At 31.4% G+C, this 12974-nt stretch overlaps 1 pseudogene; it reads left to right on the top strand.

Moving 5' to 3' along the window:
• The first annotated feature begins 11961 nt into the window (after positions 1–11961).
• On the top strand, positions 11962–12940 carry LOC127079873 (uncharacterized; annotated as a pseudogene).
• Positions 12941–12974: the final 34 nt, after the last annotated feature.

Below are 12974 nucleotides of genomic sequence, written 5' to 3'. Positions count from 1 at the left end.
GTGAATCAGCCGGATACCGATACATTCCATCAATAATTCTTTCATCTGCATGCCAAGTAAGATGTCTTGCATCGGTTTCACTACGAAACATGCGCCTAAATCTCGGAATTATCGGAAAATACCATAAGACTTTTGCGGGAGATAATCTTTTCTTATATCGAGACAAACCGCATTTAGGGCACTCAGTTAACATTGCATATTCGTTACGAAACAAAATGCAATCGTTAGGACAAGCATGTATCTTATCATAGCTCATGCCAATAGAGCACAACATTTTTTTTGCCTCATAGGTTCGATTAGGAAGAACATTATCATCCGGTAGCATTTCTCTCATAAGGGCGAACAACTCTGTGAAACTTTTATCCGACCATCCATTGCCCGCCTTTAAGTTGTACAACTTTAATACCGCAGAAAGTCTTGAGAATTTAGTGCAACCTTTGTACAACGGTTTCTCAACATCGCTTACCATCCTCTCAAACATTTCAGGACAATCATGAAGATCTTCTTCCAGTGCTTCTACAATCTCTTCAACTCGATCACAATCGTTTGTTTCCGTGTCTTTGTCGTATGAAGCATAGGTCGTACTACTTTTTCCACTCGATTCAACATTCTCGTTAATTTTCTCACCATGAAATATCCAACACTGATAACTTTGATCAATTCCATGCCTCAGCAAATGCGATTTCAATCCATGTGCGTCAACCTTACCAATATAACAACAACGCAAGCAAGGACAATGCATTCGTCTGGGGTTTTCAGCGTGTTGAACAGCATACTTAACGAATTCCAAAACCCCACTCTCGTACTCTTTGGTCATTCGATCGGCACAGATCCATGTTTTATCCATGGTTTTCCTACTTATTTAAGTAAACAATTAATCCAGATGAAAATACATAACTAAGGTAGTATCTTTGAACATTCAACTGGTCAAAACTATTATTCCATAGTAGTTTCAATGAACATTCAAATTGATTTCAAAATACATTCACCAAAATCCATTTAACATCCTAACTAGTATTCACCTGTCACCAAACTTTGTAGCTTGTTCTTTTCAGACTAGCATGAGTTACTAAATTGATACACTAACTACTACTTTAACTCCTATTAGCATTTCAATAACTGATTTCAAAATACACTAATAAACCTTGTCCATTCAATATTAACTAACTTACTAACTTTATTTGCCAATTCAAACATGACTAACCAACTTTCCTAAATAACTAACTGAATCACATTTCAAATTTCATAACAGTCCTACTAACAAAAATGTTCTAATTAATCTCTAACAGTCTCTGACACATAATTAACAGTTTCATAGCTAACTATCGAATCAACTCAACTAACAATCATATTATCAATAACCAACTAACTACTTTTCACTAACTTACTAACTTAACTAACATTTCAAACTAACACTTTAATTCCCTAAACACTAACTGATTCAACTTCAAAACCAACATTCAACCCTAAGGCAACAGAATAAACTTCAAAATCTCAAAATTTGGGTCATTTTATATGACTGAGTTTTCACACATAATACAGAACCAACATTGGTGATACAGAAAAATATGACTGAGTTTTCAACAGAACCAACATTGGTGATACAGAAAAATACAGAAAAATATAAAATGGGGCAAGAGTTTTCACACATAATGTTCAACATGCATGTGGTACCAAAGTTATTTAGGGTTTGAGAAAGAGACTTACCAAGGTGTGGTTATGGTGAGAAGTACGTGAGCACCGCCGGTACAGTGAGAAGGAAGGGTTTGTTTCGCTGCCGGTATAGTGAGAAGAAATACGCGCCGCCGGTACCAAAGAAATACGCGCCGCCGGTTTGTTTCCAGAGAGAAATACGTGAGCACGGCCGCCGAGAGTGAGAAGGTAGGGCTTTTGTGGAAATGGCGTAAGTTTTTGAGGTGAGTGAAGAAGAGGGAAAACAAAAGAACAGAACACGAAAGCGCTTTTGTGGTCTGAAATTTTATTTTAATAAGACCTTAGACAGCGCTTTTGTGTAAAGCGCTTTCTAAGGTATGCCTTAGACAGCGCTTTCCAAAAGCGCTTTCTAAACCCCCCCTTAGACAGCGCTTTTAGTATTTTCTTGGAACATTTTCAGCGCTTTATTTTAATTTTAACCTTAGACAGCGCTTTCTGTTAAAAGCCCTGTCTAAGATGCGCTGTTAAAAGCGCTTTTTGGCGTAGTGAAAACTTTACACTTCCCCCCATGACTGCACACACCTTTTTGTCATTATTGCAAAAATTATCTATTTAAACTCACATCACTCACATTTTCACACTACACGCACATTTATCCTACACTTTCAAGTTTTTCAAACCTCAAACTCTCTCTCTCCCTCTCAAATGTTATTAATCTTCATCCTCTCTCACTCAAATGGATGAATAAAAATCTTCAATGTCTTAACAATCTTCAAAGGCTTCAAAGAAAACTGAACAACAACTCTCTCAAAGTAGATCAAAGACTGCTCAACAACAACTGATTCAACAACAGTTTCAACAACTGCAACTATATCATAATAGATCTCATCCTAGATTTGTATCTATTAAAGGAACTCCCTAAGTCAAGGAAGAAATAAACGGAAGTACTACTTAGGTGGAGAACTATCATATCTTCACAAAGATTGATCCTCCTGAAGTTTTGGCATACTACATGAACATTTGTCATAAAGATGGTGTTGATCCTTTGGTAGATCCCCTAAATCTCCCAAATAACTACCCAGTTGTTCTGCCGCCTACTCCTTCTTCCCCAAACCCTTGTTTTTTCTAAAAAATGTCTTAGCACTTGTATTTATATATAAGTGTGTATGTATGTCTTTTATGTTTTTCTTGTTGTATTTCGTTTGTAGTTCTTGTTAAGTTCTTTGTTATTCTATTTTGATGTTTTTAAATTGTACTTTGCACTACCTTTTTGGCATGTTCTTAAATCAATGAAGTTGTTTTATTTATGTTGTCTTCTATCTTTTTGATTGATGACAAAGGGGGAGAAAACATAACATTCTAAAGGGGAAGAATTAAGAGTTTATTTTGATGTCTAAATTCCTAAATAAAAAACCCAAACATTTTTTAAATGTTTCTGTTAACAAATACTTCGAGAAAAGTTTGTTAAGTGTTTTTGCAGGGTTAACTCTTAAGATTCAGAATGGTGTGTTAAGCTTATTTCTCAAGAATCAAAATGATTCTCAAAGAAGTTCTAGAAGAAAGTTTGTTAAGTGTTTTTGCAGGGTTAACTCTCAAGATTCAGAATGGTGTGTTAAGCTTCTTTCTCAAGAATCAGAATGATTCTCAAAGAAGTTTCGGAAAAAAGGTACTCAAAGAAGTTTTTGAAGAAAGGTCCTCAAAGAAGTTTTTGAAGAAAGGTCCTCAAAGAAGTTTCTGAAAAAAGTTTTTCTGAAGGTCTATCAAAAGGATGATGTTATCAACCAGTGTTCTGGACAACATCAATCAACTTTTGAAGTTAAACCAAATTTTGACTAATTATTCATTCTGGTACTTCCAAAGGTAAATCAGGAAAGTGTTCTTTCATTCTGAGTTTATCTTTATAGGACTATACATCTCAGGGGGATCTTTGTGCTTCTATAAGATGTATTCTTCTGTGATTACCCTGTACAAAACTATTCATCAAAATACATCTTTTGTCATCATAAAAAAGGGGGAGATTGTTAGAATAAGATTTGGTTCTACATCTATACCTTGAGTTTTGATGATAACAATGTTGTATTTGTGTGAGAACAATTTTGTTACCCTAATGGTTTGTTATTGTGTAGCTTTAACGAACATTTTTTATTATATTCATATGATGTGCAACATCATTAGTTTCTGAACTTTGCATTCCAAATTTGCTTATGCGTTGCAATTAGAAGTTCTGAAAGACGTCAATATTGTAGCTACAATGTTCTTTATGCTTCTGTGTTACCTCACCCATCAGAGCTTCTGAGGAGACTTTATATTGTTGTTGCAATGTTCTCTCAATTTCTGCTTCTGGACGTGACTCTGATCAATAAGCTTCTGAAGAATGGAAAGCTTCTAAAGTTGTGTTATGTAACTGAAGATTCTGAAGATCTCAAGACAGATGATTGAAGTTATCAAGGTTCTGACTGAAGATTCTGAAGCCATTGAAGAACTCAAGCCAGACTACTGATGATGTCAAGTTTCTGACCCAAGGTTATGAAGTTTCTGAATCCAGCTCTCTACTTCTTCACTTCATGCTTCAATCATCTTTTATCATAAGCCAATGAATCTGAAGATAAGATCAAATGAGAATGTGATCAAATAGTACATAGTACAAATCGAACAACCATTCCATTACTTGATTTCGTGGGCAAGGACTGTAATATTCATCACACCTGCCATTGAATATTTGGGCTAAAGCACAATACGTGGTACCATTCCTTTCTCATCCAACAGTGGACAAGTGCTTAAGGAGCTTTCCCCATTTTCCCTCCAACGATCACATGCTTAGACTATATAAGCATGCATTGGAGACTTGAAGAAATTATTGATCTACACAAGTATTTTGATAAGATAATTTTCTTTGTGAAAAGCTATCATCTTTTGTATACAGTGTGCTCTTTAAGTATTTATTATTCATTTTGTGTAAATCTGATTTTGAAGAAGCATCTTGTAACACAAAAACTTTTATTCAAACTATTTGTTTGATTCCTTAAGGAGGTTATCCTTGAGAAGACAAAGAAGGTTGTTCTTTGTGAGTCCTTAAGGAGACTTAGGTTAGTTGGATCCTTAAGAAGACAAAGAAAAATATTCTTTGTGTTTATTATAATTTGTTGATTATAGTGGATTAAGTCCTTCTGTATAAGGAAAATCACCTTGGCGGGTGGACTGGATTAACTTTGAGTTTCAAGCGAACCAGGATAAAAATATTTGTGTTTTTATCTCTTCATTATTTAACTTGTTAGTGATGTTTTTTTTTTTGGAAAAAGTTTTTGCTTGTAAAACCCAATTCACCCCACTTCTTGTGTTTTTCACACCTTCATTACTCTGTTGCATGTTTGTGGTTATTACATTGATGCACTACTGCAAAATAAATTTGTTTGCCGCTTTTTTTTTGTATTTATTAAAAAGCATTTCACAACAGTCATAGGTACCAACCATGATGAAAAGTGGCGTTTGATCATGCTTTCGAATCTTAGCACCTAAAATTTTGTTTTTCATTTATTTTTATGGCAATTTTCACCACGGTTGGAAAAGTGGCGCCTGGTCATGAGTTCGAATCCTAGCACCTGAAGTTTTATTTTTATTTATTTATTAAAAAACATACAACAACGATTGTTTAAAGTAACTGTTATGATATGTTGAGACATACAACAACAACTGTTTAAAGTACCAATTGTGATAGGTTAGAATCTATAATTTTGTTTTAATTTATTTTTAAGCTAATTTTCGCCGCGGTTGGAGCTTCCAACCGTGGTGAAAAGTCACTCAGGGTCATGGGGAAATATAAACCTGTTTATTGAGTTTCTTCACCATTCTTAAACAAATATTTGTCGTCTATTTAGTAAGTATCAACGCTCAAGCCACTACCATTAGTGATCCCCGTGAAACCTAAAACTTAGATGAACTTCTAACTTAGACGGACTTCATCTTCTACGTCCAAATATCTTCTTCCATTTACGAAACTCTATTTCTTCACTAAGCCAAGCTTGAAAACATGATTTCTTCAATAAACAAAACTCGAAAACATCATTTCTTTCATTAACAAATTTCATAACTCCATCACCTCTTCTCCAACTTGAATGGGACAAAGAAAACATGGATTCAAGTTAGCAATGTTAGTTGTTGTCCTTGTTATTGTTCTTGTTGTGATTCTTGTTGTTCTTTTTATTGTTGTTGTTCTTTTTGTTGTTGTTGATCTTGTTGTTATTCTTGTTGTTCTTGTTGTTGCTCTTATTGTTGTTCTTGTTGTTCTTCTTCTTGTTTATTGTTGTTATTTTTGTTGTCATTCCTATTCCTGTTGTTCTTGTTTTTGCTCTTTTTGTTGTTGTTGTTGTTTTTGTTTTTCTACTACTGCATTTTCTATATTTTATTAAAAGACATACAGTAATAGTTGTTTAAAACAACTATTGTGATAGGTTGAGACATACAACGACGGTTCTTTAAAGTAACCATTGTGGTAGGTAGCGTGCTACTTGACTTATAATCATGGTCGCACGACCGTAGTGGAAAGCATCATACATAGAATCACACCTTACCTCATAATGGTTGGTCCATCATGGTTGTATCCCTTTTCCAACCGTTATGATAGGTGTTTTCTGTAGTAGTGATAAAGGGTGCACGTGTAACACCTGTATTTGAGAAATTATATATGTATCTTTTATATATAAAGAGTTAGGGTTTTAGGGTGTTACAACAAGTGATGTACAATGATATTTATGAAGGGTTAGATGACTAGTTCACGTGAGATGAAAGGCTTTGTCTATAAGCATGATGCTTTTTTGGTAAGAATGCCTAATGTGTGATCTTTCTGAGTTAAGATCTATCCCTTCATCCTGTTTGACGAGAAGTATTCATAGAGGCCTTAGAATCAATGTTTTCTTGGGAAAGGTCACCGCCCACTCAGTCATTGATGGACCGTTGAATCCCTATTTTTAAGGGAGCATGAATTAGTTACTGACCCTGACTTCTCTCTGCCCCAGAAATGTCTCATCTCACATTTCTCATGACTGGGCAATATGAGAGCATTAGGGCGAGACAATACCTCCATGAGGGAGACATATGGTCGTCACCCTCCCTAAGGGCGACATATCTCCCTCCCTCACCATATCTTCTAAAAATATAACACAATCTCTCTCTCTCTCTCTCTCTCTCTCTCTCTCTCTCTTTCTTTCTTTCTCTCCCCTCTCTCTCTCTCTCTCTCTCTCTCTCTCTCTCTCTCTCTATATATATATATATATATATATATATATATATATATATATATATATATATATAAAACTTAATAATCTCAAATGTTGAAAAATTTATTTGGAAACTATATTATATGTTTTGTTGGAGACATAACCTTCATCATCGAATATAAACACCTTTAACTAAGTACGTGAAGTAAAAACATATAATTGGTCGTGTGAAAATATAGATTCTGGAAGATATATACCAACATTTATAAGACATTGGCCTTGACACTTATCTATACTCATTGCAAATGAGACAACAATCCGAAATTGTTTACATTGAAATACCTTATAAAATTTTAGGGTCAAATGGATCCAAAAACAATTTTGGGATTTAAACCTTTTATCCGATAGTAATTTGTGATATGACATTTTCCTAAAACATATAATTTTTTATTTATATAATTATAATCCAACTATCATTACATAAACCTCTTTGTTGATCAATATTTCTCAAAAACATTCCCTCTAGGAATTTATCTTATATACTATGTTTTAATTAATGTACTTTCTCCGTCCTAAAATAAGTGTCATACTTGACACTTTTACACATATTAAGAAAATGTAATAAATGAAAGAGAGAATAATGATTTTATCAAATTATCCTTATTAGCTATTGGTGTATTCGAATTAACATTAATGTAAAGTTAGAAAATAATAAATTAAGAGTATTAATTAGCTTGTACAATTAGAAGATAAAAATTAAATTTACTAAAAGACAAATATTTTGGAATAATTTTTTTTTTTAAATACGACATTTATTTTGGAATGCATGAAGTAATTTATATTAGTTTAACATAATTGATATTGTATTATTTTAAAAAAATTGGCACTTTACTTAAATAAAATATCTAATCAATTTCTCAAATATCCTTCACACATTTTTGGTTTAACGACAAAAGAGAGAAAAATAATTAACTTAGAGGAGAGATAATCTACTCGAATAAATTGTTACATATTCTAAAAGAGATTAATTGTTATGCACTGTCAGTGTAAAAAAATTTACACTGTCAATATATCACAATCATCCGTTTGTGTTACTTTACATGTGATTATAATAAAAGTCAAACTCATTTAAGAAATCAATGGTTGTAATTAATTGATAGTGTAAAACATCTTTACACTGTCAATGCATTTCAATTAAATCCATTCTAAAATATATGTATATTTACATAAATGAGACATTGCCTCTAGTAATTATATGGGAAAAAGATTATGGTCACATGATTTTTTTATATTAATTGTTGGTCTAGTATCAACATGAACTTGTTGCCTCAATCCTCTATGATTTTTGTATCATCTCTTAAAAAAAATTAAAATTGTTCATCAAAATATGATTGTTTTCCATAATAAAAAAACTGAGAAATTGTTAAACTAAAGATAATTTAAAGAATGCTTAAACAATCAATTGGTCCTTGTAAGTTGTCGTGTTTTTTTATTTGGTCCCTGGATCTTTTGTTTGGATTGCATCCTGATATGTTTCAATCTTGTTGTTTTAAGTCCCTGACATTAAACTGGTTTTAAAAAAAATACTTATGTGTCTAACAGAGCTAAGTTGGATTTATGTTTTTAATTTTATGTTAATTCTCAATAAAATCACATGGAATATATATTGGATAATATATAGAAGGAGGAAGCAAAATAGAAATTACAAATATTATATCTTCTTCTTCCCTTCTAGTAGTCCATTATGTGTTGTTTTCTTTTTCATCTTCACATTAACCCATAGCTACATCCTCCGTTGGTAACATAACCTCGTCTCAAATCCCGGTATGTGGTTGCAATTCCCTGTATGAAGATGTTCGTTTCAAATTCAGCTCAAAAACCTAAAAGGAGATATTAGAAATGTCAAAATTCAGGAGTTATGTCTAGTTGCAAGTTGTTCATATGGGATGATGAACTTGAATGTAACATATCTATTGAATCCATACATTCAGGTGGTTGCAATTGCTCAGAGGTTTTGAATAATTCAGGTTGTATTATTAAAGACATTGAGGCTAGGAGAAAAGAAAAGATGAAGATGAAGTCGGAAAACGAAAGGAAAAAAAGTCAATTTGTATAAGATGTTGTTGATTTTGTCTAGGTGTTTGTTCATTGTCTGCAATAAATGGTTGTGATTATAGTGAATTGTGTCTGTAACTCTTTATTAATGAATGCAGTTTTGAATATATGACAATTTTCATCGCTATATGTTTATGAGTTTTTTGATTTTAGTCCCTTTAATTTTTTGTGTTTTTGATAGTTGTCCCTGTATGTTTTTGTGGTTTTGATAGTCGTCCCTAGCTATTTAATATATTTCATCCATGTTTATGAATGACCTATAATGCATTTGAATATTGTCAACAGGAAAAAAAGTTTGCACAAACTGATAATGTATTATATATATTCTTAAAGGTCTTTGCCAAATTAAATAAAGTCAGAATCTAAGAAATACATAAAGCCACAATGGCATAACTGTCTTGAAATATAGGTATTAAAATACATGATAAAATAGAAACACGTCTTGGCCATAAAGGTCTTAAAATGAATCATAAAACATAAATATATCTTGGCCATAAACGTCTCAAAATACATGATAAATACATACATCACAATACATCGTAAAGGTTTCAATAAAAATATCATAACACAGAAAATATGTCTTGGCTATCACTTCCTTATTCTATAACTTCTTCTCAGTTTTGGACTAAGTGCCTCAGCAACAGATTCAATAATTGGAATAGCTGGTGCAGACAAAATATAATTAGTTTGAGACTTAGTTATAATAGGTTCAGTTGTTTGAGCATTGAGAACAAGTGTGCTTTGGCCAATAGGATTAGGTGCATTTTGAGTACTTGGGATGTAACATCATTGATATTTGGCTGAGGTTGTGTTGCCTCAGAGATTGCTGTAAGATTTGTTGCAAGCATTTCAAATTAAGGATCATCATCAAAGTGAGATTCCATTTCTTGTGGATTTTCTTGAGCTGCAGTTCCAACATCAGTGTTACAAGCTTTTTTTTTTGGTTTTTTCTGCACATGACATAAACATCTCTCTCTCATTCAATACTGACCATGCTGTAATGGTTTCTTTAAATTCTTCAAGTGATCCAAATTACAATCCCACATGGAACTTGTAATTCTTGTTCAACTCATCCATCTTAAACATTGAATACTTTGGTTCATTTTCATTATCAAAAGCATTAGGGTCACTGCTAGCAAGCTCATCACTGCAACAGTTAATTTCTATTTCATGGTCTACACCACAAGATTATGTTATCAACATCAAACGTTAGTTTTCTTGGAGTATCCTTGTGTTTCCAAACCATACTTTTTGACCGCCCTCTTTTATCATCAATCTTGCCTTGTTCATTAAAACCATCACCCAACCTAAGAATCCTTTCATCCTCACTATCATCAAATGATAAATTATAACCCTCAAAGTCACTATCATCATTATTCCAAGTTCATCTTTAGTTTTGATGATATTGTAATGATTATTTTATTGTTTAACATTTTTTTTATTTGTGTAAAAAAATTAAATAGACTTAGGGAAATTTATCATCGAAAAAAGTAAGAAAGTTCTACAACACAATCCTTTAGGCTTAAGATGAACTTGGAATATATAACCTGACACAATAATCATGAATCATCTACAAATATATGAAACTTGCCCATCAGTTGTGACTTATAAATATTTGCATTTTTTAAGAACTACTAAATTAATGAAAATATAAGAAAGATTCTAGTTATTCGTATTTGTTCACTAGTTTTGACATATGAGAAAGATTCGATCCACTTGAATTTGAATTTGAATTTCACTAATTCAACTAACCATTTATTAACTTTAATTTGGCCTTTTTGAGTAACAAGTTAAAGTAATTTTAGGTGCAAACATAATAATAATAATAATAATAATAATAATAATAATAATAATAATAATAATAATAATAATAATAATAATAATAATAATAATAATAATAATGATGATGGTTAATTTTGATTTTGATTTTCTTAAAAAGTACTTCCAAATTTAGAATTTAGTATTTAAATTTTTTGGTAAATATAAAACTAAGGAGTGAATGATAATTTCAAAAGTAACAAATGTTTTAGAGTAATTGTATATTACAGTAGACATAAATAAAATATAAATATAAATAAATTGATATTGAAAATTTAGATTGTCAAGAACTCAAATTTAGCAATATTTTAAGGGCATTTTATTTGGCTTTATAATTTTAATTATTTTAATTTTATGGTTTTTGCTTTATGCATTTAATATACATTTAAGAGTGTTTTCATAAAAATAGCTCACATCTCTGTCTGGACTAGAAACTATGAATTTAAATTTAGCTTCACATGTTGAAAAGTATTAAAAAATTTGAAGAAGAATTTTAACATCAATTGTATTTTAAATTTTAATCAAACATAGAGGATATCTAGTTGATAAAAAAAATGTATATAACCTAGTACAAATAGAAGTTAATAATGAAGAAATATTTAATCAACTAGTAAGGTAAGTCTTCAGCCAACAATAAATTTTATATTTCTACTTTGATTACCTTTTTTGTATTTACAGTTAGTATATACATTTCTTTTCATGATGATTGCAAATAATCTTATAAAAAAAGATACGTGTTAATTGAATGTAAATATAGAAAAATTACATTATTAACATCTAAATTTAATTCCTATTATTATATTGACCTAATTATAAAATGAAATATGATTAACATAAATTAAATAGATAAATCACAGATCATATTCATCACCCTAACACACGTTTTCCAAAAAATCAAGAAAATTATTCAATCAATAAATCAGGAGAATTAAAAGTTATTTATTTTGATTTACTTCCTTTCCAAGTTTGTTACCATTAATAGTTTTGAATATAAACAACCAAATCTTTGGCCCCAAGACACTCATATCTCTCTTAATATCTTTATTATAAAGATTTTATTTAAAAAAAGAAAACGTGTGTTTGTCTTGAGTGCTCTTTTCCTTTTTCTATTCTTTCTATATCAATTTTTCATCCTTCAATTTTTGCATTCTAATTTAAAATAATGGAAGTGTCTCAAGAAGATTGGTTACCTGCAAAAATCATTTTTAAATTTAAGTTGATTTGTAGTTCATTCTCCAAATTTCAAGAAGAATCTCATTTCAAAACAAAACAGTTTTGTAATTTGTTAGTGAAGAGTGATACATGTTTCTTCCTCCAATATGATCAAATAAGTCAAAGATATCAAAAAAAGGAAGAGTTGCACCATTGAGCTAAAGAGCAACAATTTTCTGGTGTTCCTAACAATGTTCTAACATTTCTATCTAATTCAGTTATTGTTGTAGCTTCTAGTAATTGTTTGCTTCTTTGTTATACCATTAATGATGATCCTGTTGAATTGTTTATTCGCAATCTAATTACAAAGTCTTTCTTTTTCATTTCTAGTTTGGAGTCACTTAGAAAAAACCATATATTTTCTAATATAAATCTCATTTAATCTCATGGCTCTTCAGATGACTATTTGATTTTCATTTTGAAAACACAGCGGATTGGTCACCAACTAGTTATATATGCAATATTTATCATGGAAAACAAGGTGTGTGGAAAACCATGGAAGCTATTATTAAGTTGCCAAGGGAAGCTATAAAAGGTTTTCACACGGATGTAACATGGACATATTTAATTGGGGCAAAGTGACAAGTTCCAACCGTTCTATTTGCTTAGTGAAATCAAGAAAGTCTGTTTTCACTATTTGGTTTTTAAAAGATTACAAGTCATGTTTATGGCAAAAGATTTTGAAGGTGAGAGTGAATGCATTGGGGTTAGAAGAGAAAGATACTCATGTTACCGGATTTGCTGTCTTGAACGACAATATTTTAGTTTTTTCTACGGAACAAATGATTTATAATTGTGGTTTCGATGGAGAAACATTTATGATGGTGGAAGAAATAGGCTCACACCGTTGTGGATCAAAACCTCAATTTATTTCCTACTCAAACACTCTTCGTTCGTGTGGGACTAATGTTCAAACAATACCTTGCTAGAATCAAATGATGTATGAAGGCAAGTTTAATAGAT

The sequence above is a fragment of the Lathyrus oleraceus genome, chromosome 5 (assembly GCF_024323335.1).
Source record: "Lathyrus oleraceus cultivar Zhongwan6 chromosome 5, CAAS_Psat_ZW6_1.0, whole genome shotgun sequence".
In the NCBI taxonomy this organism is placed as follows: Eukaryota; Viridiplantae; Streptophyta; class Magnoliopsida; order Fabales; family Fabaceae; genus Lathyrus; species Lathyrus oleraceus.
The sequence above is the reverse complement of the archived record's forward strand: the minus strand, read 5'-3'. Positions and strand labels throughout refer to the sequence as shown.